This window comes from Carassius gibelio, chromosome A16, assembly GCF_023724105.1.
Source record: "Carassius gibelio isolate Cgi1373 ecotype wild population from Czech Republic chromosome A16, carGib1.2-hapl.c, whole genome shotgun sequence".
Taxonomy (NCBI): Eukaryota; Metazoa; Chordata; class Actinopteri; order Cypriniformes; family Cyprinidae; genus Carassius; species Carassius gibelio.
The window spans coordinates 14839893-14862868 of record NC_068386.1 but is presented as its reverse complement, the minus strand read 5'-3'; the positions used below and the strand labels follow the sequence as shown (position 1 = coordinate 14862868).

Genomic DNA, 22976 nt, shown 5'->3' with positions numbered 1-22976 from the left:
AACTCACCAAGCACCATTGGAGAAGTGTGAAGATTACTGGGATTCTTAAGCTATTACAGAACACACATCCAGGACTTCTCTAGAATGGCCAAACCCATCTATGTTCTTCTGCAAGTAAAGAACAATAATACAGACAGACTGATGGAAAGAAACAACAAAACCAAAGGGAAATGTTACCATCTTCCTTCTAAAAAAACAGTGGTCTTGACTGAAGAACACAAGAACACCCTGGGAACACTGATTGACATTGTTACCCATCCACCTGTGCTGGCTTATCCTGATTTCAACTCGCCCTTTACTCTCCATACTGATGCATCTCAGAAGGGTTTGGGGGCAGTTCTCTATCAATGGCAAAACGGAAAGTTAAGGGTCATTGCTTATGGATCCAGAACTCTTTCTCCAGCAGAGAAAAATTACAATCTTCACTCTGGCAAGCTTGAATTCCTAGCTTTAAAGTGGGATATATGTGAGAAATTCCGGGATTATCTGTTTTATTCACCTCACTTCACTGTGTACACTGATAATAACCCCCTGACCTATGCGATGAGCCACAGTTGGGTGGGAGAATTGTCTGATTTCCATTTTGACATCAAGTATAGACCAGGAAAGGAAAATATAGATGCTGACACTCTCTCTCGTTGTCTTCTGGATATAGAATGCTATGTGTCAGTTGATGCAGTTGATGCAGTTCATGCAACTTGGAAAGGGAGCCAGGTAGCAAAGAAAAATGATGCAGCCTGAATAGCTACTCTCATTACAGCTCAGAACTCTGACATTACCAACACGTGCCCAGAGTCGTCTCACCATAGTTTTCTGTCAACAGTACATCACAGTGAATTACAGAGAGCACAGAAAAAAGATCTATTTGGGACATATTAACACTTAAAGAAAACAACCAAACTCTCACTAGTGAAGTCAGAAGAGGGTTACATGGCCCAGTCAAGAAATTATTACATGAGTGGAAAAAACTGCACATTGAAAATGGCTTGCTGTATCAAAGGACTTCTCACCAGAAACAACTGGTCTTACCTGCTGAATTTAAGAAGAAGGTCCTGAAGCATCTTCATGATGACACTGGTCATGTGGGCACAGAAAGGGTGATACATCTGGCAAGAGAGAGATTTTATTGGCCACATATTAAAATGGACATTGAAAATTATGTTACCAGAAGATGTTCATGCATTAAGCAAAATAAGCCTGTTACCCATGAGAGAGCTCCAATTGGAAGCATTACAACTACTTTTCCTTTTTAACTTGTTTCCATAGATTATCTACACTTGGAGAGAAGTAAAGGTGTTTTTGAGTACATACTGGTTGTAATTGATCGCTTTACCAGGTATGCTCAAGCCTATGCAACCAAGAACAAGGCTGAAAGAACTGCGGCAGAAAAGATATTCAATGATTTTATTCCACGCTTTGGATATCCAAATAAATGACATCACGACCAAGGAAGAGAGTTTGAGAATTAACTGTTCAAGACCTTGAATAGACTGTCTGGAGTTGGACACTCAAGGACCACACCCTATCATCCCTAAGGTAACCCAGCTGATATTTAATAGGACCTATTGAATCAAATTCAATAGGAATCTCTTACAAATGCTGAGAACACTCCAAGAAAAGGAAAAGGAGCACTGGAAAGAACATCTAGCATGTGTTGTCCATGTTTATAACTGCACAAGACATGAGGCAACTGGATTTTCACACTTCTACTTAATGTTTGGCCGATCTCCTCATCTGCCAGTTGATCTACTGTTTGGATTGAATTCAGAAAAAAAACAGATGACTCTCCAACAAGATATGCTGATAAATGGGCTGCACAAATGAAAGAAGCATACATAATTGCAAGTGGAAACAGTAAACTGTCTTGTGAAAAGGGGAAAAAAATATTATGACCATCAGTCAAGGGGAATCACTCTGCATCCTGGAGATAGAGTACTTGTCCAGAATATTATGAGAAAAGGTGGACCAGAGAAACTTAAGTCTTACTGGGAGAAACAAATCTACATTGTTAAAGAACAACTAAATGACAGCCCAGTATATAGAGTCAGTACAAAAAATGATATGTAAAAAATTTGTACTCTACACAGAAATCTGCTACACGTTGTAAATGACTTACCTGTTGAACTACCTGTTCCATTACCTGTATCCAAGATGCCACCTGCAACAAGAAAGGGGAACAACATAAAGACAAGGTCTAAAACAGAGATACTTCATCAAACAGTGATGTGAAATACATACAGTACTACTGGTTAAGGATACCAGAGAGTACACAGAAAAGAGATAAAAATGTACAACCTATGTTGTCAAAGGAGAGTGAGCCAACTTACCAATGATCGTCTGAAGTAGTTACACTTCCCAGTTTGAGAGGACCTATAAGTGGATAGAGACAAAGCAAACAAAAAGAGCAACTTACAGAAACACAAAAATATGAGGAACATCTATCTGGAGAAACACAAGCGGATGAAGAATACTTGCCTGTAGATGAGGATGTACTCATACCAGAGAGCATCCATGAAAATGTAGGCATTCCTGTTGTCCAAACTAATGTGACCGGTGTAATCTGCGTTGTGTTTTTTTCCTTTAATAACCAGACGGATATCAGTTGACGGTTCTTCATTTACTTTGGAAACATAACAAGTCTTTTACAGTGTCTTTTCTCTCCCATGTAAAGACAGTGCAGAAAGGGCAGAGAAAATGGTATAAAACTTTCATACAAAATTAAACAAGTGACAAAACAACATACCTGATAAAACATAACACAAGTCTTTTACATTGTGTTTTCGCCCGTCTTTTCTGTTAAATGGATGTCAAGTGCAACACAATTAGCACATGCTTCAAGTGCATCGATCCACAGAAAACTGATTAAACTGAAGTGAAAATACAGAAATAATCAAATATGCATGTAAAATAATATAATATATGATTTAAATAGAGTATATAAGGGATTTTTAAAGCAAAGATGAAATTGGATTGATCAGAGCCAATTAGAAACCCACCTCTCCCATGCACAGACAGCGCAGAAAGGGAAGAGGAGGTGCAAAGAAAGGAAATTAAAACCAATTCTGCCGTCAGAAATTTAAAGGGGAAAGTGCACACACAGACAGACATATTCAGGTATACATCTTGAACAGTTTTTGTGTAATTATATATATGAAATGAACATTACTTTCCATACCTGTTACACTAACTCACATACCACAACACAAATTACCCTTCAATACAACCCAGAAGATCTATAAGACATCAAAGACCAGCACAGAGACTCACCTACTCACATTTAGGTCAGCCATCATTAGAAACACACACAGCAGTTAACACTTTAGGGTTTTATGGGACACCAGCCATTCCAGCAAGCAGTTATTCCCAATATTACACTTCTACAAGTTACAACACCAACATACATACCATTATTATACATATCTGCTCCTTTCATACCATACCAGACAATTACACCATTATATGTCTATTGAGAGATAAAAGTAATCAACAAGTTAATATGGTTATTTAAAGAATATTTGGAGGCATTAGCTTCTTTGGTGGGGAAAGTGTGACCACCCTATAAATTAATGCGATTATCTAATCAACTAATCACATGGCAGTTGCTTCAATGCATTTAGGGGTGTGGTCCTGGTCAAGACAATCTCAAGTAGTAGTAGGGGGTCAAACAAAATATTAATATGGTGTTCCTAATCCTTTAGGTGAGTGAGGTTTGCTTCACAAATTAAACAATTTATATATATTTCATTTTTATTTTTACATGTTCCTTTATATTTACATGTATATGTACTTTTTATTTTAATTACTTAAATATATGATGAGTTTGCACTGTGTAGTTCAGCTGCATTTTCTGCACTCTGGTTGAAAGTTGAGACAGTAGAGTTATCATGACAATTGCAGCGCATCCTCAGACAACAAAGAGGACCATTAAGGAAACAACTAATTCTTGTCTCGCTTTCTCATTTAATGTCAAGTTGATTACTGCTTAAAGTCTTCCCGACTGCCCGGGACCTCTAACATAATTATGAATATTATTATTAATACTATTTGGATTTTTTTTTATTTTATTATTAGTAATTATTATATATATATTGTTTTGCCATTATTTGGAGCAGAGGTTCTTGAAAGATCTGGAATCAAAAATGTATTGTGGTTAATTAATTTACACATATCAACACTCTTTTGAGTCAAAAGGTTGAGATTTACTAATTTATAAAGAGATTCTGTAATTTCCAGGATGTGCATATGATGAGATGAACAGGGAGTGAGAGTGATTTTTTCACAGCATAAGCAGAATACAGAAGAGTCTGAATACTTACGAAGGTGATATTATAATTTTTTTCTTCATATTTTTAACAAGTTTGGGTTTACTTTGACATTATAGGGTATGGAGTGTAGATTGATGCGTCGAAAAAATAATTGAAAATGATTTAATTTATGGTCAGAATATTTATGAATCCACTGTATCAAAATAAAAGCAATTTACAATTTACAGTACTAAATGTAAAATATTCTTAGACAGTAATACAAATGTTAACTCATATTTTCCAGCTAGTGGAATGTTTTAATAAGTAATAATCTTCTACAAGCTTGTTTAAACATCCACACGTTCATATTATAACTAAACAGATATTATAACCCAGTGGTTCTCAAACTTTTGTTGGTCATGCGTTGGTGTTCAGTGTTGCTTTATACTCACTGCTCTAACCAGAGGCTACGATCACCACAACATGACTAAACTTTAATCTAAACCTTTACCTAAGCATGGTTAACTGTACATGTTTAACCATATTAACTGTTTTTCCATCATAATAATGAAAAAAATCATTTTGACTAATCCCTCACATTTTAATAGCATAGCTAAACTTAATCTTTCAAATTAATCAATGTCCATCACTATCAGTGAGTCTGCACCGAGACTTTATATGGTTAGAAATAGGTTATTGCATTCATACAGAAGCTTCAGGAGTTTCTCTGTGCTGCTTGAGGGCTTGTTTGATGGATGATACTGGTATATATCTGTTGACTGGTGACCATTAAAGGGATAGTTCACCCAAATAGCAAAATGATGTCCTTAATAACTTACCCTCATGTTGTTCCAAACCCGTAAGAACTCAGTTTATCTTTGGAACACAGCAGGGCCGGCCCGCGGCATAGGCGGTATAGGCAAATGCTAAGGGTGCCACTCATCCATAGGGGCGCCAGAATGAGTGAACGAGTGAATATTTTTTTTTTTTTTTTTTTACATATATTTTTTTTTAATAATAGGCTACTATTTAAAAAAACATTAATTCAAAATACTACCAAATAAAGCAAAAAAAAAAAAAAAGTCAGGCTCTTCAATCTTCCCCCGCCCATCGAGTGCTTGAAGTGCGTCAGAAACAGAGCGCACGCACGATCAGTTGTTGGTAATTTGTTGTGTAGCGTGCCCGACTCCGCATCCAATGTAGACAGCACTGCTTTTGTTAACACACAGCTCGTAGAAATGGGCCTGGCAGCTCGCGCCAGTTCTAGACACGGTAAAAGTTTCCTGATTGTGACGGAAGGCCGAATTTACATGACACATTATAAATGAGCATAGTCTGCGATAGATACAGTGCCAAAAAGAAGAGAAGAGGATAAAGGCAGAGGTAAAGAGAAAAAGTGAAAGAACAATTTATTGCATAGGAGTAAGATACTATCATTTCATGGCAGTTATTTTTTTACCTTAAACTTAATGTTAGCAGTTGTTCTGAGTTCTGAGTCCCCAGACTGTGATTTTGTACAATCATGTCAGTTTTAAGACGCATTTTTTATTATCACTTTTTTATTAATGTTTTACTCTACAGTTGTGCAGTTTTGGGGGGATACAGTACAGGCCAAAAGTTTGGAAACATTACTATTTTTAATGTTTTTGAAAGAAGTTTCTTCTGCTCATCAAGCCTGCATTTAGTTGATCAAAAATACAGAAAAAATTTAATATTGTGATATATTATTCCAATTTAAAATAATTTGTTTTCAATTTATTATACTTTAAATTATCATTTATTTCTGTGATGCAAAGCTGAATTTTCAGCATCATTACTCCATTCTTCAGTGTCACATGTGACATCCAGTCTATCACATGATCCTTTAGAAATCATTCTAATATGATGATTTATTATGAGTGTTGGAAACAGTTCTGCTGTAATGTGTGTTTGTGTGTTTGTGTATATATATATATATATATATATATATATATATATATATATATATATATATATATATATATATATATATATATATATATATTAGGGCCGGGACTCGATTAAAAAAATTAATCTAATTAATTAGAGGCTTTGTAATTAATTAATCGAAATTAATCGCATTTTAATCGCATATAAATATTTGACCTGAGAACAGTGAGAAGTCATTTTTTTTCACATGGATTTATAGTATACCATTGAATAATGACTGAATACATAAGCTTAAGCAACAAAATATTGTTTATTTTTGTTCAACCAAGTCTAGCAGACCAGTGCAATTTTTGCCATTAAGTGTAGCAATAGCATATTTAGAAACAATTTAGAAATAGTACATTTCAGAAATTCAGGAAGCTTATATGTGCTGGAACCTTCTGTAAAGTGTTTTTTAAGTAAAACACAATACTGTCAATTACATTCAGAACATTAAAAACACTGACTATTAGAAAACATCTCTCTGTTGCTTCAGAGGCCATAACATACTAAGTCTAACTCTCAATAACCTTGGCCAAAACAATTAAGAGTTCAACATAAACTGTTGCACAAACAAAATAATACATAGTTCAACATAAAGTGTAAAGTCCACGCTAGCTGCTATATGTTTTGCGTTGAGGTGATACTTGAGGCTCGATGTGCTGCGCCTGCGGTGATATGCGAACGCTAGTTGGTGCTTCAGTATAATCGGTCCCGCCGAAACTCATCCTGTGAGAAACGTTCCGCGGTGAAAAAATCAGTTATAAAAAATGCGGGAATTTTTTTTCTGTAATTAATTAATCTTAGTTAACGCGTTATTTTTTGTGTTATTAATTAATCTCAATTAACGCGTTAAAGTCCTGGCCCTAATATATATATATGCTAAATCATGAACACAATGACAGGGTGAAATGGGCTGTGATGCATGGGGCGCCAGGTAAAATCTTGCCTAGGGCAGCAAATTGGTCAGGGCCGGCCCTGGAACACAGTTTAAGATATTTTAGATTTAATCCGAGAGCTCTCAGTCCCTCCATTGAAGCTGTGTGAATGGTATACTGTCCATGTCCAGAAAGGTAAGAAAAACATCATCAAAGTAGTCAATGTGACATCAGGGAGGTTGGTCCAAAAATAGCAAAAATTACGACTTTATTCAGCATTGTCTTGTCTTCCGTGTCTGTTGTGACAGAGAGAGAGTTCAAAACAAAGCAGTTTGTGATATCCGGTTTGCGAATGAATCATTCGATGTAACCAGATCTTTTTGAACCAGTTCTCCAAATCGAACTGAATCGTTTTAAACGGTTCGCGTCTCCAATACGCATTAATCCACAAATTACTTAAGCTGTTAACTTATTTCATGTGGCTGACACTCCCTCTGAATTAAAACAAACCAATATCTCGGAGTTATTAATTTACTCAAACAGTACACTGACTGAGAGAACTGAAGATGAACACCGAACCGAGCCAGATAACGAACAATAGACTGGCTCGTTCTCGAGAAAAAGATCCGGTTACATCGAATGATTTGTTCGCGAACCGGATATCACAAACTAGAACTAGACACAGAAGAGAAGACAATGCTGAATAAAGTCATAGTTTTTACTATTTTTGGACCAAAATGTATTTTCGTCTTCCAAAGATAAACAGAGGTCTTACGGGTTTTGGAACAACATGAGGGTAAGTTATTAATTACATAATTTTGCCATTTGGGTGAACTATCCCTTTAACAACTTTCCAAGTGACTGGTTCAGTTCTGTTTTGTAGAGGATGTTCGGAGCATGGCAGCAACAGTGAAGACCCTGGGGTTGGATGGACAGAAGCCAAGGTTTTACACTCTGAAACCAGAGAAACATACATGTTAGAAACAGGTTTCCTGTGGATTAAGGCAGTCATGATCCTTATAGACCTGGCAGTCATATAGGTCATCATTGGATGATCTGATGTCTTTCAGATCAAGTGTAACATTTCCAGCATCTTTTCTCACAGACCATCTCTGGTGCTCTGATGCTGGAGAGATGTCTGAATACATCAGGTTGTCTTTATCTTGGTTGGTTCTGCATAGTTTTACTGTCAGAGACTGCAGCAGGTGGGTTGTGGTTAGGCAAGAAATAGACATGCTGTCACCCTGAACACAGTTTATGCTCAACTAACAAACCTGTTTACAGCATCTCTGTGTCACCACTGAAAGGAAAGAAGATCAAAATGAGACATCAAGCACTATGAGAACCGAAACACAGAAACCACCACATCACTTACAGCATTAGCTTTTTATTATAGGTAACTGGTAACTCTACTTTTTAACTGGTTCGTAGTATAATCAATGTGAATCTTGCCATTTTTTGTTGCTAGTTATTATTCCATTATAATCCTATAGGTTAAGTATAGAAAGGAATATGTTTTTGTGGCCCAAGTGTACAGATCATATGAGAAGCATGTGGTCAGACATACCGACAGGGCCTTTGTCTATACCAAATTAAGTAGGGGGCCTCTTCCCCCTGGGGAGGTATGAAAATTGTAAACATAAAGAAAAGTTTGTCAATTTGGAAACACCCTGTATAGGGTATATAAGGAGATGGCACATAACCTTCAAAAGATATCCTTGCAAGGAACTCTCGACTTTATTTTTCTTGAAATAAAGTCTTTTCTTCTGAGAGAAAAACCCCAGACTGAGTGTAATTCTTCAGAGAAGCGGCTGACGACACTACAACTACTGCAGTGAAGGGACATAAAACTTTAACATTCACATTGAGGATGTGTATTCACAAAATCCTACCACAAAGAACTTCATAATGCCAACATCCATGAAAGAGTGGAAACTGCTAAAACTTTAATCAGACACTGGTGTCATAATCATAATGGACAGCTGGAGCACTTAAATGAATGTCATCATCTGCTCTGGCCAGACAGAGTTTTACCAAACCACTATGGATAGTTTTGGAGATAAGTGCGACAAGCTGATTCTCTGAAGCTACTGGCAGATGTTGTGATGAACGACGATTGGCTGGAGAGACTATACCAAAGTTGTATGGGTCTATAAAAAGGTTGGATGCTATATTGAAGTCAAATGTAAGTAAAACAGCATATTTAAGAATTGTTCACATTATTTTGTCCAGTTCCTGTATAGTCTAGATATCCAAATTGGACGTCCACTATGTAAAATGTGAATGACTGCAATTATTCTATGATGCTGCTTTGAAATGATGTCCACTGTGAGCAGAATTAAAGGGATACTTCACCCCAAAATGAAAATGTTGTCTTTAATCACTTACCCCTATGTTGCTCCAAACCCATTTGTTTGTCTTTGGAACACAATTAAAAATATTTTGGATATTTTTTGACTGTCCCATTGACTGCCAAGTAAATGACACTGTCAAGGTCCAGAAAAGTATGAAAGAAATTGTCAGAATAGTCCAAGCCATCAGTGGTTCAACTGTAATGTTATGAAGCAACGAGAATACATTTTGTACGTGAAGAAAACAAAAATAACAACTTTATTCAACAATTTGTCTCCTATGTGTCTCTCCCAATCACCTTACCAGCATTTTGGAGAATATCTGCTGAACGTCGACGGTGTATGCAATTCTGTGTCAGCAGCTTAAAAGGGTCATATGATGCAATTTAAATTTTTCCTTTCTCTTTTAAGTGTTACAAGCTCTTGGTGCATAAAGAAGATCTGTAAAGTTGCATAGACTAAAATCACAAATACAAAGATTTTTTATAGAAGCTAAGAGTCAACCACACCCCCCTAAAATGGCTCATTCTAACATGCCCCCACATTACTGCATCAATGTATAGGAAGATTTGCATAATGCGGCCCAAACGTTCACACAAAAAAAGAAGGCTGTGATGAGTGGGGCGGGGCTGAGGGATGTGGGAACGAGCGAGGCCGGTGGAGTGATTGGGAAATGAGTGACACCTGCGACCCACCACCGGTCTCGAGTCCCACAGAGGAGATGGAAGGATATAAAACGGGAGCGACGACAGTGAAGGACGAGAGAGGACCAGGCCTGGGCTTTATTTTATGTTTGCTTTTTATTTGTGCGCATCAGTCGTCCGTGAGGGGCGTCCGTGAGTGGTTCCCGCCTCCTTCTTCCGGGCTTCGGCACCACTGTAATAATAAAAACTTCCTAATCATCAGGAAGAAGGAAGCGGGAACCGGCAGACAATCAACTGAAACTTTAATTACAAAAATAAACACAAAACAGCGCATCCTCTCTCGTCCTTCACTGTCGTCGCTCCCGTTTTATATCCTTCCATCTCCTCTGTGGGACTGGAGACCGGTGGTGGGTCGCAGGTGTCGCTCATTTCCCAATCACTCCACCGGCCTCGCTCGTTCCCACATCCCTCGGCCCTGCCCCACTCGTCACAAAGGCGTATCTTTGATTCTCGCTGTTGCCACTGACACCGCGTTGTGGAGATGCTGTGCTTCATTGCAAAAGCGATACTATTTTGTTTGGTCTCCCAAAAGAGGACACAACTAGAAATCAGTGGTTAGGTTGTATTTACAACACTGTTCCAGAACTGTTTTGTTCTTATACAAATTTAGTTTTGAATCTTACATTCTGTTGTCTTTACCATTTGTCTGTACCATGTCTATGACACATCAGCTACAGTTTGTACAAAATACAAGTACACCATTAGCACACCATAAAAAAGACAATTGCGAACAACTACTAAAGTACTGGATTTATTTTTGATAGAAAAGGTTTTGCTTACAGAAAAAAACAAACCTTTGATTTGATCAGTGCTTAATGCAATTCTAAAACCAATAAATACAAAATAAATGTACATAAATCATTTTTATTTACTTTGAAACAAGAACAAAATAATAGATTTACAAGACTATGGTAGAAAATATCAGTTATTTCTGTTACTTTATATAACATTTGCTTCAGTGTTATACAGTAGATAATGTGCTGGTAAACACAAAATAAACCAAATTAACAATTTCCATTGTTTTACAGTCAGGAATGAACAAACACTGATTAGTTTTTAAGTCCGTCGGTTTATGATTAACATGTTTGGTTGAAACAGAAACACTAGTTGATTAGTGATTTCACCTAAAAATACAATAGCTTCAACAGAAAAGACCTAATTTCACAGTGCGGTTGATTTAGAAAAGCTCTGCCATTTTATAATGCTAAATTACATTTGCTACAGGCAAGTCAGCACTGAACGTGGACCTCTTACTGTAAGTTCAGTATTTATATGGAAACTGAAGGAAATATAGCTAAATTGTAAGTGTATTTATTGTGATTGTGATTTTAGCATCACTAATGCATGTTTGAAACGCTGATTCACTCATACCTTGAACTTATCTGTCTTTTTCCCACTCGGTAAACATAAAGAAATAAGTGTTTTTAAGAAGAGCTGGAGACTTCACCAGAGAATGAAAAATAATACCTTCCTTTTTACTAAACCTTGTTTTCCCTCTTTCTCATCTATTCTCTTGGAACAGTTTAGAAGCATGTTTTGGACTGTTATCTGCATATCTCTCTGTGTTACTATACTACATTATAGTGACATCATTTTTATTCATTTCCCTGTTCTCTGCAAATTGGATTTTTGGAAAAATGTTCACTGCTGTGTTCATTTCCCTTCTTCTAATACCCTGATATCCTTCATCATCTCCCATCAGCCTCTATTAACACACACATAAAGAAATCATTAGTGCTCACAATCGGTCACAAGCCCCTTAAAACAAAAATAAATCCTTCTCTCACTCTCTGTTAATTCATTTTTTTTTTTTTTTTTTTACAAAAGTTCTTATTTCTTCTATTACAGTTTTTCTCAGTCACTTTGGTACATTTCCCGAATCATTCTTGAGATTTGCAAAACAGTAAGTGCATTTCTCAAAACAACTCAAAAAATAGCTAAACACCATAGATTACCTGCAAAAGCCAGTCTCTTACTCAAAATCCTTAGTTCATCTCTCAGAAATAAATATCTGTGTCAATGAACATATCAGTGCCGTCAGAATGACAAGCCCTTGTGTCATAGTTTACAGATAAGGCAGTCAAATTGCTTAGTCATGTTGTCAATATAACTGATGTATGTTCTGATGTAAACTACTGTATTGAACTGTATGCCATGTGCTTATGTATGCCATATATCCATTTCAAAAGTATACATTTACACATTACTGTATGTGGGATATTGATTGAAAGAGACTGGATAGAATTCCCAGTTACACTTTTACTGTACTAGTGGTCTGACCAAAAAAAAAATGTTACAATGTTTTTGTGATATAGAAAAGGAAAACGAAATATGTTCACAAAGATGAAAATAAGTCAATTTTCTGAATTTGTAACTCTTGTGTAGTCCTCTGTCTATACAGTATATGCTTTCCAACTGAAGATTTACAGTTTTTCTCAATTGCTTTGGCACATTTTTCGAAACAGTCTTAACATTCTCTAAACTGTGAGTGCAAATCTCACAACTGTTTGCAGGAACTTCAAAACTTTATAGCATGTCTGCAAAATGTAGTTACTCACCCAAAACATTTAATTCATGCTTCAAAACCTAGTTGTTGTGTCAATAATTTAGCCAAGGCCACCAAAATCTAAAGTGTTTTTGTCATTGTGTGACCCACACTGGTCAAAATATTTAGTTGTTTTTCACCACAACAGTCAACCATGAAAATTAAGGGTTTAAACAAAAATCTCATAATTGTTGAGAAAATTCAATAGCATTTAGAGAAAAAAAAAGTAGTCTATGAACATTTGTATTTTTACAGTGTTTATTTTTGTACTTCATGTGTATATACACAATACAAGTGTATTTACTGTACATGTAAAGTAACTGACAAGAGTAACAAGATTTCACTTTACATTTCATATTTGTGTATCACCACAAATACACAAACAACAAATCACATTCATGGGAAAAAAAACTCTGACTCTTCCATTTCCACCTCTTCCTCGATTATTTCTTCCTCTAACACCACCGCGTATTCTTACACGTCTTCCAATTGCTCTTCCACGAGCATGTTGCTGCAGTGCAGGGTTGTGAACGTCCTCCATTCTCAAAAACTACAGCAGTGATTCTGCTGTGGGCAATCTACATATATATACTGTCACAGGACGAGCACAAGACAGACACAGTGGGCGTGGCGTCAGGCCTCGGAGAGGCTTTTATTAACAGAAATCATAAAACGCAGGGAAAAAGTGGCCAAAGGGGGAAAGTGTCCAAAATAACAGGGAATCTGGTGTCCTCGTTGTGCTGCGGGGTTCGTGTGGATCGGGCAGTGTTCATGGAGGAAGGGTCCAGGTAAGGGGCGGAGTCCGGTGGCCGCACGCGCTCCCCTCCTTGGTCCGGGGGGCGAGGGGCGGTGGCTTCCTCTAGCGGCCGCATCTCTCTCGTCGGCCGCGGTGCTGGTAGGGGATGGACGGCCCGGCATCCTGGCCCGTCGGCCGTGTAAACGGGTGCGGTTCTCCTCCGGATCGCGGGTCCGGCTGCTCACGTCTCTTGTGGCGCGGGAGTCCCTCAACGCACCCTTCCTGGACCCACGAGGACACCAGCGTGCATGCACGGGGAAGAGACCGGTCTCCCGAGGAGAGGCGCGTTGGGCTTTTAAACAGCGGCGGGGATGAGGCTCCATTCACATCAGGTGTGCCCCATCACACGCCGCCAGCCTTGACTCGTCCAGCGCCCCTCCTCTCACACACACCCACTCCAGTCGGGAGCCTGGTGAAGGGCGGCGATTTAGGATGGGGTGCCGGTGATAATCAGGGAGGAGGCAGCTGACTCGTCACATTCCCCCTCCCAAGCTACATCCCCGTCCCCAGGGCGCCACCCACATGGGAGTGCTACCATCCTCAACCAGGCTCCAAATGGTCGGAGTGGGCGGGGATTCCTCTCCGCGCGGTCCTCCCTCTCGCAGCGCACCGGAACAGGGACAGAGAAACCGGGTTTTAGTGACAGCCTCAACCAACCACAGGGTAAAATGACAATAACGGAAGTCACTTACCCCTTTTGGGGCTGGGAGGCTGTCCCCAGTTTTCCTCCGTCCCAGTCCGGGTTCTCATGAACGTTTGCAAGCGAGACGGAGTGACGTCACCAGATGTTTCCCAACTGCGCTGTCTAGGCTCCGTCTTGCCCGCATTCTCCACCAGTGTCACAGGACGAGCACAAGACAGACACAGTGGGTGTGGCGTCAGGCCTCGGAGAGGCTTTTTTAAAACAGAAATCATAAAACACAGGGAAAAAGTGGCCAAAGGGGGAAAGTATCCAAAATAACAGGGAATCTGGTGTCCTCGTTGTGCTGCGGGGTTCGTGTGGGTCGGGCAGTGCTCATGGAGGAAGGGTCCAGGTAAGGGGCGGAGTCCGGCGGCCGCACGCGCTCCCCTCCTTGGTCCGGGGCGCGAGGGGCGGCGGCTTCCTCTAGCGGCCGCATCTCTCTCGTCGGCCGCGGCGCTGGTAGGGGATGGACGGCCCGGCATCCTGGCCCGTCGGCCGTGTAAACGGGTGCGGTTCTCCTCCGGATCGCGGGTCCGGCTGCTCACGTCTCTTGTGGCGTGGGAGTCCCTCAACGCACCCTTCCTGGACCCACGAGGACACCAGCGTGCATGCACGGGGAAGAGACCGGTCTCCCGAGGAGAGGCGCGTTGGGCTTTTAAACAGCGGCGGGGATGAGGCTCCATTCACATCAGGTGTGCCCCATCACACGCCGCCAGCCCTGACTCGTCCAGCGCCCCTCCTCTCACACACCCACTCCAGTCGGGAGCCTGGTGAAGGGCGGCGATTTAGGACGGGGTGCCGGTGACAATCAGGGAGGAGGCAGCTGACTCGTCACAATATATATATATATATATATATATATACACTGTTAGACTTTTCAAGGGTTTTTTACAGTAACTTACTGGCAACACTGTTGCCAGTAAGTTACTGTATTTGAGATTTACAGTACAAGAACCGCATTTTAGTTTTACAGTAACTACATGTTACTGTAATCATGTTTTACAGTAACTATATGTTACTGTAATCATATAATACAGTATTATTACCATTACTGTAAAAACACCTTGGTTAACAGTACATTAATCCTAATCAATCATTAATTCTTACTAAATTAAAATTACACTTTTATAATTTTTATCCTACACAAGTCCTGACATTTAGTCCAAAAAGACACAATTATTATGAAACATGAAATTCTTTATTTAAAGCATTGCAAATACTTAAACTTGAAAAATGTAAATGTGTGAAAGTTCATTTTAAAACTTTCTCAATTCATATCTTATTTTCAAAAAAAAAAAAAAAAATAGATCATGAATTTACATGTATAAAAGCAATTAGAGTGCATTCAATGGCAAAAACACTGCAGAAAATTGTTTTTAAAACAAAGTATCTGGACTATGCATAAAGAACTGTCGTTAAAGATACAATGCTGGGACAGTGCAACATTTTTTTGTCCTTTGTCTGTATACTGGATTTAACATTTACATCCATTAACAAGGAATAAATTAAAGAATTGACAAAATAACATATTATTGAATGTGAATTAAAGTATTAAATTCATTGGAAAATACGTCACTTAAAAATACTGTAAATTTGGTGTAAAATACTCATATACATGACTAAAACCCAAATGTCCAAAGCCAATAAATTGTGAAAGTAGATAAGTACTCAAGTTTTTCATCTTCTTTGGAAGTCAATAAACCTGGCACATTTGATGACTTGAAACAACCAGGAATATTCTTCATTATGGCAGGAATCTGTCAGAAGTCCCTCTAGGTAAGAATGACAAAGTTAGTCATAAAATGTGCACATTTACACAGATAGAATGTACATTTTAAAAATCCTAAAAATTAATCATATTACATTTCATCATATGGTTAAACAGTATTTTATACACTTGGTTAACACTTTGAGGTAAACTAACAAAACAAATGCTGTTTAATCCAGTCCTGCAATGCCATCATGAAGATTGTTGAAACTATTTTAGGGAGGTGGTGATTCAATGCTATGAATATTTTGAAGAATGTTCTTTGTAGTGATGCTGAACCTGATTCCATATTACAGAGAGGTGTTTCGGTTATTTAGCTTAACAAAATAGATAATTAAATAGAAAACTGTCAGTACATAATAGAAGCAGCACAAACTACATCCTCCAAAATCATCATATTACTGAATCACCTCAATTCAATTTAATCAAAAACAACATTGTAACCATTATTGCAGGATGAATTAAAAGTAAACTGCATTAGTATCCTCAAATTGAAGTGTCTGTATACAGTAGATGTCCTGTTAAGAAGCATCTCACCTAGTCCGAGTTTCTCCACTCAAACTCCATTAGGTGGCGAAGAAAGGATGACACTGTTGTTTATTACTGTTGTCTTTCTCTTCACAACTTCCCCCGTCTTCCGACTCACTGCGGTTTTGGCGGTGCATTTTGTTCCCTCCTCTGGGTTTATCCTCAAGAAAAACCTTTAAGTAAGAAACAATGAATGTAAGAAAAAAAAACATCAAAATCTTAATATAAATAAAATTTTAAGGAAAATTAATTTTACTATACAATTGAAGTACAAAAGAATCTTAAAAACAGGCTTAAATATTTTTTTGAGTCTGTGTGCTGTATTTCTTAAGCCATGAGCAAAAAAAGGCATTTTAGATTTCTTATCCCTCAGTGCCTTTGCTTTAAATGTTTTTGGTAACACTTTAGAATAATGGTTCTTCATTAAACAGATAGTTCACCCAAAAAATAAACTCTGTCATCATTTATTCCATTTTGGGGCACCATTTACTTCCATCGTTTTTTCCCTACTATAGAAGTGAATTGTGCCTCAAAACTGTTTGGTTAAAAACATTATTCAAAATATAATATTTTGCGTTCAGTGGAACAAATACATTTATACAGGTTTAGAACAACTTGAGGGCTACTAAATGATGACTGAATTTTCATTTTTATTGAGTGAACTGCCTTTTCTAGGTAAATGCAGGAAGTAAAGCAGGACAAATGAGTATCACTACAGCTACTACCAATAACTTACATGGAAAAAAGAATAACTAATCATTACATAATTTTAAATGTAGGACTGGGATATTTTTATTAGGTAATCAATAATTACTGAATGAGATTGGCCTCATTAAATACTAATAATTATGAAATACCTTTCTACTAAGTTAATTACTAATCACAACATTAACCTTTGTCTGAGACAAAACCACTGGTCCATATTCAGTGTAAAAAAAAAGAAAAGTGATAACGTCTAAGACACAGTAAGGTTGTGATTAGTAATTAACTTAGTAAAAAGGTATTTCATAATTATTAGTATTTAATGAGGCCAATCTCATTCAGAAATTACTGATAACCAAATAAAAAATATCCCAGTCCTACTTTACTATTACTTACTGGTTAGTAAATCTTGTTTCTATATTAGTTATTAATCCTTCATAGTTACGTAAAATGACAGGCCATCATTCTAAAGTGTTTTCATAAATAATATTTATCTGCCAAAACAATCCAAAAATGTTGTTTGTCCAGGACTTAAATTCCTCAAGATAATTTTATCTTCTGGAATTTTTAATTTTGTAGTTTATTTTGGCAGATGAAATATAATGGTACCTGGCTAGTTACAGCTACAAGAAAGTAAAAACCTATATAATTTTTTGATTTAGTTATACAGACAACTAAACATGTTAAACTTTGAATTAACAGAACAAAACAAAGTGTGGAGAAATGAAGATGTACTTACTGTTTTATGAGTTCCAGTGTTGCACAGGCAGTTTCCTGGTATTCAATGTTGAAAACGTAGAAGAAGATGAAGAATACAGAAAGGCATCTGCACATCCCAGGTGCTCATCCAAAACATAGGCCACCTTTCCCTCAATGCTTACCATCCACTTTGTGGAAGAAAGAAATTGTTCCCTAAAAAAAAAAAAAAAAAACATTACAAATGTTTAAAAGGTAAACACTCATTGAAGTACACTAACATTGCTCAAAACCTTCTCTTACCAAGCATTATGAGTCTTGGTGTGGCTGGAAGGCTCATGTCTTTCTCGATGGATGCCTTTGTTGTAGCTGTTTTTAAAACACAAAAAGACCTATTATTACTACATGTTTAAAATGCAGCTTAAAAATAACATTTCATGTATTTCACAATAGACTAGGCTTAATTCGTCTTAAATGAAAGATTAACTTTGCTCGAAAGAAAAAAAAACATCTGATTTTTAATCCTAATTCAATACACTCATCTTTACTTTGTTTTTTAACGTTAACTTTACCTCAGTTTTTAACCCCAATGCTGAAAAGAAACCGTTAACGGAATCCAGAACCGTGAGCTCTGGCCTCTGCACTGCGCTGTTGCTAATCAAATTCTTAAAGCACACTGTCGACCCAAATGTCAAAAATGAAGAAAAATATAAAAACACAGTTTAAATGGAAAAAAACACGATGCTATTACTCAACTAAGTTATAGGCCAACGTTATTTACTTACTAACTTCGTCTTAATGTAACATTAAGCTTAACTGTGCTCGATAAAAAAAAAAATGCTTTTAATCGGTAATTCAATAAACCCACAAAGTCTTTTTTTAAATAAAACGTTTGGTTTACCTCAGTTTTTAGCCCCAATGCTGACAAGAAACCGTTAAAGTCTCCAGAACCGTGAGCTCTGGCCTCGAGCAAAACTTGCGACTGCACTCACTGCTTCCTAATCTAATTCGTAAAGCACCCAGTCGACCCAAATGTCAAAAAACGACAGTTTAAATAAAATAAAATATGTATAAAAAAAACTATGCTATTTCACAACTGTGTTAGGCCAACGTCAATTTACTAACTCCGTTTTAATAAGCTGCTATTCTCGATTAAAAAAATCATGATTTTAATCAACTTCCCTGCTAAAACACGACATAACTGTTCCGTGTTGTTAGCGGGGTTAATTCAATAAATTCAACTCACAACGTTTTTTATATATATATATATATAAAACGTTAGGTTTACCTCATTTTTAGTGCCAATGCTGATAAATGTTAACCTATAAAATTGGGGTGCGGACAACCGCGGGCACACGCAGTCACACACATATTTACCTTGCTTGTTTGCTGTTCTTCCTCTTCCTTACTCACGGGGATGAAAAAATCTTCGCAAGGTGTCTGTCCTTGGACGCAGCTCTTATTATGTTCTCCGGCATCGTCAGCTGATCACTCTCCTCAGGCAAAACTTCAACCCTGCACTTGATGGTTCCTAATCTAAATCGTAAAGCAAATCCTGACGATCCAAATAGCGCCAAATAGTCCGTTGTGGTAAATACAGTATTATACTTTATTCACGAGTTCACCCTTACATCTAATCTGAAGGCAAATAGTAGGCATATTTTGGCGTGCTGTCCTGGGGGAGGGGTCCGGGCCCGGAGCATAGCCCGAACCCAAATAACTCCCCCTATCCCTAATTTGGGATAAATAGATTAGAAGTGAGGAGTTGGGGTGGAGGAGGGTTGCCGAAAAACTGTCGTGGGACAGGAGGTAGGAAGACTGGATATATATACGCTTGCGTGCTATTTAAGATGATTAGCTAAACGAGATGCACCTGTGCCAAATTGGATGATTATCTGATCGTGCTTCTCCCGAACTTTGTTAATAAAACCACATTTCACGAGTTCACCCTTACATCTAATCTGAAGGCAAATAGTAGGCATATTTTGGCGTGCTGTCCTGGGGGAGGGGTCCGGGCCCGGAGCATAGCCCGAACCCAAATAACTCCCCAAAAGAAGCTTAAAGCCATAGGACAGCAGCCAGAGAGCTAAAATTTAGTTGCCCCCCAAAATATGCGTGTTGGGAAGAAAATGCAGAGCGACCGGGAGAGCCGTGCAGTGTTCGACGAGAGCTGCGGCTCGCAACGTCTTACCAGCGAGCCCTCCGTGCCGCTTATGGGAGGACCACGATGCCGGATATCAAGAAATGAGGGACTCTTGCTGCCTCCGAAGGGAGCTGCGGCTCTGCTGCACCGGAAGGGAGAGTCCCTCTTGCGGCGGAGTACGAGGCGCGGTTTGTTGCATCTGATGGAGGGCTCTCACTGCGACTGAAGGGAGCCAGCGACTGTATCCCATCGGGAGGGAGATCCCTGGCCGCCATAGAGTATGCAACATAACTCGGATGGTGGGTTCACACTGCGACCGAAGGGAGCCGTGGGTCTGCTGCACCGGAAGAGAAGCCCTAGTCCGATGCTGAGAAGGCAAAGAGACGCGACTGTTGGAGGGACTCCCGCTGCATCCGAAGGGAGCTGCGGCTCTGCTGCACCGGAAGGGGGAGTCCCCCATTGCGGGTTTATGGAGGCACGTTTTTTTTTTTTTTTTTTTTTTTTTTTTTTTTTTGCCTCTGAGGGTTCTCCCAGCCTCCGTAGGGGGTTCGCAACTCTGCAGCAGGAGTGCTGCCCCGGAGGGGAGAGCCCTGATTGACGCTAACTGGAATACGACTGTTGGAGGGACTTTTGCTGCGTCCGAAGGGAGCTGCTGCTCTGCTGCACCGGAAAGGCGAGTCCCCCTTGCGATGCGAGGCATGGCTTGATGCGTCTGATGGAGGGCTCTCACTGCGACCAAAGGGAGCCAGCAGCTCTATTCCCCCGGGAGGGAGAACGCTGTCCGCCCTTGAGCATGCAACATAACTCAGATGGGGGGTTCACCCTGCGACCGAAGGGAGCCGTGGGTCTGCTGCACCGGAAGGGAGAGCCCCATCAGATGCAGAATAGGCAAGAAGATTCGAGGCACGGTTTGATGCATCGGATGGAGGGCTCCTGCTGCGACCGAAGGGAGCCAGCGGCTGTGTTCCCCCGGGAGGGAGATCCCGGTCCGCCATTGAGCATGCAACATAACTCAGACGGGGGGGTTCACCCTGCGACCGAAGGGAGCCGTGGGTCTGCTGCACCGGTAGGGGAGCCCCGTCCGATACGGAGTAGGCAAGAAAACGCGACTGATGGAGGGACTCTCGCTGCGTCCGAAGGGAGCTGCGGCTCTGCTGCACCGGAAGGGAGAGTCCCCCTTGCGACTGTATACGAGGCTTAATTTGATGCATCGGATGGAGGGCTGTCACAACGACCGAAGGGGGCCTGTGGCTCTGCTGCACCGGGAGGGATAACCCCGTCTGCCGCTGAGCGCGCAGCGCAACTCAATGACAGATGAAAGGCTCACACTGCGACCGAAGGGAGCCACTGCCCAGCTGCACCGGAAGGGAGAGCCCTGTCCGATGCTGAAATAGGCAAGGAGATTGTAACGATGGCTGGAGGGCCCTTACTTTGGCCGAAGAAACGATAACTGAGAGGCTTCTATTATTCAAGTACACAACATGATTTAAGGAGGAATATTTTTTTATTTTTTATTTTTTATTTTTTTATTTTTTTAAATGTCTGATGAACAACAACCGAGGGCATCTATCGGATTATGTGAGAGGCCCCTTTTGAGCTGCTTAAGTTTAGGGCTGAAACGATTCCTCGAGTAACGCGATTACAAAAAATGATGTAGGCAAATTCCTCTGCTTCGAAGCCTCTTTTAATTTATTCTAAATCTCACGTCAGGTTCTTTCGCAATGATTTATTTTATTTTGTAAAATGTGACAACGCATTTTTTTTTTTTTTTTTTTTTTTTTTTTTTTTTTGGGTTGTTGTTGGCGGAAGGAGACAAGCGCTGCGTCCGAAAATCACGTACTGCAAGGAGTCAGCAGTGTTTTGATTTGAGGACGTAAAGAGAACGTTGTGGCATGTGTCCATTGCAAGATAGAGCTGGCATACCACAACTAGGGCCCTACAATTTCCGCGATGCAGAAAACGTGGAGGGGATTGCGGAATCCAGTCACAAAAACGGAATTTACAGTTGAACGCGGAATGGCAAAGAACTTGCCAATTATTATTATTATTATTTATTTTATTAATAATTTTTTTTTTTTTTTTTTTTTTTTTTGAATGAATGAATGAATTAATCAAAATAGGTAATTGCACTTACATCCAATTCACGAATTAATATCTCTAAATATTAAGCCGGAACAGTATTTAAATGTAAATCCTGCATGTTCTGTGTGTCTCTGTTAATGAATGGAGCAGGAGCGCGACTTCCTTTATCACACACACACTGAAGCGCGCGTTACGCTCACGGTAATTTCTGCGTCTGCGGTCTCACTAAATAAGGACTTGAACAACATCTCCAGAACTGCTCTGACAGTCAGTTCATGAGCATTTGACCATTTGATTTAAGTAAAACTAGCGTCACATCACATACACAGAACTGAAAAGGTACGTCAACCCGACTAAATAAAAGTCCGGGGTCCTGACATTTTATCCTACCCATCAGATTTACTGTGCATGCGCACATCAGTATAATTAAGCAAAAACGCATTTTTTACTCGATTAATCGATGGATTTTTTTTTTTTTTTGTCGTTGATGAAAGGAGGGTCCATCGTGAATTTAGATTGGGCGTTCCGGAGTTAGACAAAAGCGAGCCTGGTGAGGTTGAATTGGAGAATGGACATAAAATATATATTATTTATTTATTTTTTATTTATTTTTTTTTGAGGCTCTTGCGGCAGCGAGAATTGCGGCAGTAGGGAAGGATGGAAAGGGCTCCTGCGGGAGCAGACACTGCTGCGGCAGTGATGAAATATAGGTAGAGGCTCCTGCGGGAGCAGACACTGCTGCGGCAGTGGTGAAATATAGGTAGAGGCTCCTGCGGGAGCAGACACTGCTGCGGCAGTGGTGAAATATAGGTAGAGGCTCCTGCGGGAGCAGACACTGCTGCGGCAGTGGTGAAATATAGGTAGAGGCTCCTGCGGGAGCATACACTGCTGCGGCAGTGAGGAAAAAACA

The 22976-nt window shown here is 39.5% G+C and overlaps 1 protein-coding gene and 1 long non-coding RNA gene across 3 annotated transcripts in view; both read right to left on the bottom strand.

Moving 5' to 3' along the window:
- LOC128030711 (uncharacterized) overlaps window positions 1-22976 on the bottom strand; it is a 199003-nt gene that overhangs the window by 19132 nt on the left and 156895 nt on the right. The window lies entirely within an intron of this gene.
- Window positions 16483-19433, bottom strand: LOC128030715 (uncharacterized). The gene is made up of 4 exons (XR_008187947.1): window positions 19219-19433; window positions 18145-18210; window positions 17885-18057; window positions 16483-16616 (listed from the first exon to the last, which is right to left on the bottom strand). It is a non-coding gene; the product is annotated as an uncharacterized LOC128030715 (long non-coding RNA).